The sequence below is a fragment of the Amblyomma mixtum genome, chromosome 5 (assembly GCF_055824585.1).
Source record: "Amblyomma mixtum isolate Tamu chromosome 5, ASM5582458v1, whole genome shotgun sequence".
Lineage (NCBI taxonomy): Eukaryota > Metazoa > Arthropoda > Arachnida > Ixodida > Ixodidae > Amblyomma > Amblyomma mixtum.
Genome location: NC_143016.1, coordinates 142,697,562 through 142,700,890, shown reverse-complemented (window position 1 = coordinate 142,700,890; position 3,329 = coordinate 142,697,562). Strand labels below are relative to the sequence as shown.

General features: G+C 50.3%; 1 pseudogene; it reads right to left on the bottom strand.

The window, feature by feature from the left end:
- Window positions 1-624: 624 nt before the first annotated feature.
- LOC149343944 (uncharacterized) lies at window positions 625-2,011 on the bottom strand (annotated as a pseudogene).
- Between the last annotated feature and the right edge of the window lie 1,318 nt (window positions 2,012-3,329).

Below are 3,329 nucleotides of genomic sequence, written 5' to 3'. Positions count from 1 at the left end.
TTGTAAACAAATCTTTGCATTGTTTATTATGTATACCGATGTGCCGGAAAAATGAAAACGCATAGCAGGGTTGACAAACTCATCTGCGTTCAATTTTTTTTTTTGTCCTGAACCCGTTTGAACCGGTTCGAACCGGTTCGGGACGGTCCGAACCGGTTCGAACCGGAACGAAATGGCCCTCTGGAGCCGAACCCGGAACTGAACCCGAAAGGCGTGAACCCGAACCCGAACCGAACCCGAAAAAATGCCGGTTCGACACCCTGCTTGCGATAACGCGATAAGAACCGCTAGCAGCGGCGAAGGGAAAACAGGTCGCGATGAGGAGAACGGAGGGGGTGGCGAGGAGGAGGAAGGGCGCGCCGCGGCGGCGCCCGGGGGTGGCCCACGCGAAGCGCGGTGTTGACGAGCCTAGTGAAGCTTTCCGCTTCAAAATCTCCCTCAAATTTAATGTTAATCTGTACACCACCAAATGTCGAATTGATCCACGACCTCAGCACCTCGCTGGGTGGGAAAGAGCAAGTACGCGAGTAAAATTCACTGTCGAGGATTGTGGCATTCTTCAAAGCACGCACAACGTCACTTTTGCCAGTACCATGCTTTAAGAGTTTTAAAGCGGTAATGTCTCTATTGATTGAAAACTTTTCCCAAAATATTGAACGCATTGTCGTCCTGAAGACGAACACTCACAGAATTCCCTCTGTCACGCGCAGAGAGACGTTCTCCGAAGGCTACGTTGATAATGACATAGACGACCCAGAAAGACAGTAAGGCGGTGGTAGCAAGGCACACGGTAAGACAGGCAGTTCGAGTTGCCATTCTTGAATCATCTCCGAGCTGGGACGCTTTGCTGCAGCAGCTGCTTTCAGTGGTGCTGGTTCCTGTCCCGTCTGGAGTGTTGAGTGAGATACCTTCCCACGTGGGGCTGCCGTCGTTAGCTCGCGAGACGTAGTGCCGGAGGATTCCAGCCGGTATCCAACCTACTTGACCAGCAGCTGTACTGTGTAGGGAAAATCGACTGTTGTCTGGTAGGAAGTGACCATTGTTCTGACAGTTGTACGCAATCTGATTCTGCAGTTGCGGTTGCTGATGTGCGCTGGGTGCGTACATGTACTTGGCCTGGACTGTTTTAGCATCATATATGAGCGTAGTGTCTGTGCGCTGCGGCGGCGCCTGGAACGTTGAGAAATAAACACCGACAGTAGGAGGAGCATTAGCTGCGTAGAAATCCGTGGGCACCTTCGTTGGCGTTGGCAACATTATGGGTTTATGAATTCTACCTCCTAAATACCTTTGCGGGAGTTGCTAGTCGTATAAAGGTGGATAGATCAGCTTTGACCTCGAAGTATGTCGAAGGGCTAGGAAGAGGAGAAGCCGCTTGTCGCGCTGACGCAGCATTGCACCCAGTGTTGAAAACAGGCGGCAGTGTCTCGCCCCTCTTTTTGCTGGATACTGGTGCGGCCGACTGCGGACTCTTGCGGCCGATAGCCTTTGACGACTTCAGTGATGATGACCTCCTCGCTCGATCTTGAGCCGCTTCCCTGAACGATGACTTTCGCGAATTGCTTCCACAGGCGAAGCATTACAGTCCTTTTTGCGATTGATCTTTCTGTCGCGGAGACGGCGAGTCGCACTTCGATCGGCGGGAATGCGTCGGACGACTAAACTTTGAGCACGGCTCTGCTTTTTCGGTCGGAATGTCTTGCGCGGCAAGGTAACCTGGAGGAGAAGAATTCCTAGACGTCCAAATTCGTGCACCTGCTGCGGGCATCACGACCTGAACCGGTTCACCCCGACGCATCTCCGTCTCCGCCGTCGCAGCCCACTGTGACTGGACGCATTCCATCGGTACAGGGTTCCACGCAGGCAGATTCGGGTTTCCGTCAGCTTGCGAACAGCAGTGCTGTGATGTGTCCGGCGATGATCGGAAGCGGCTTCTCTCTACAGACATCGACGGCTGGGTGCCGAGTAGCGCTGATGCTCCCCCGTGCGAAACGAACTCCTCGGCCGCCATGACAGAAAGGCCCCTCTTCTTCCTGGTCTTTACCAAACAATGTGTAACAACTGCGGACGTGTTGCCGCAGTTTCGAATTGAATTATTCACAATAGAAGGTTAACTCACGCTGCAAAATTAGCTGCTAGCAGACAGGACTGGGAAACGTTCATCATGCAAGCTCCTTTCCCGGTACCCTTTCCTACTGCATTTTTAATGCGATAACATTTAGGTTGTCGTCTGAGAAAAAATCCGGCTACTCTGACACGAACTGCCCTATCAGATATCACTGCACGTGCTCCCCAGTTACGTGTAATCATCGTCTAAACCTGCCAATCAAGACTTCTTGGACGGGGCCTCCTGCGTCTGCGCGGATTGGCGGCATTCCCAAGAACATTCATCGCTGGCATGGCCCCGGCTTCATAGCAGCGGCGGCTGTGGTCAAGGAAGCGAGCTGATAATTCTTCTCGCATTCCTCAGGTGGTGCTATTGGCATTATTTTTGCATTTTTTTTGGCTTATTTAACCACAGCTTCCACTGCTGCTCCGCTGTTCTACATCTGTTTGAAAATTTCTATTCATGCGTTAGTTCTGAAGGATCTTGTTGCGTCTGATTGCTTTTGCTCACAATGCCGACGAATATTGAGCTCGCAATCAAAAATTGAAAACCTCGAAGCTAGGTTCACTGAAAAATTAAATGAACTTGTCGACCAGCTTGTGACGAGTGTCAAGGAAAAAATGCTTGTTGACGGTCTCAATATCAGTGGCCCCAAATCAGAATTTGATGGAATGATTGCGAGTCTGCATATGCTCAACAAACTTCTAGAAGACGTGCGCGACCGGCAGGTTGATCTCGCCGCGTCTAATAAAGTTCCATAAGCTAAGAATATTGCTCTCCGAAAAAAAGTAATACATCTCCAGCAATACTCTCGACTCAACAACGTCGAGATCAAGGAAGTGCTTTACACTCAAAGTGAGGATTCCACGGCTATCTTGACAGCAATTGGCGAGACAATTGATTGCCCTGTGACGGTCGCTTACCTAGAGATCGTTCATCATGTGCCGACACAATCTGATAACCAAAATATTGTTGCACGGTTCTACTCTCGGTCACACAAGAGCGAGTTTGTGACGAGGGCTCAAAAGGTCAGATTCAGAGTACTATATAAGTGTAATGGATCCGGCTTCCACCGGAGTTTTGGCGAGAAAATCTCCACATGAACAATAGACACTGATGACAGACACAATACCAGGTAACCTAATGCCTTGGCATTTTCGTCTTCAAAAACGTAGTTTATAAGGCTTCCAAGCTTTTCGATTACGCAGGGCGCTTTACCCAG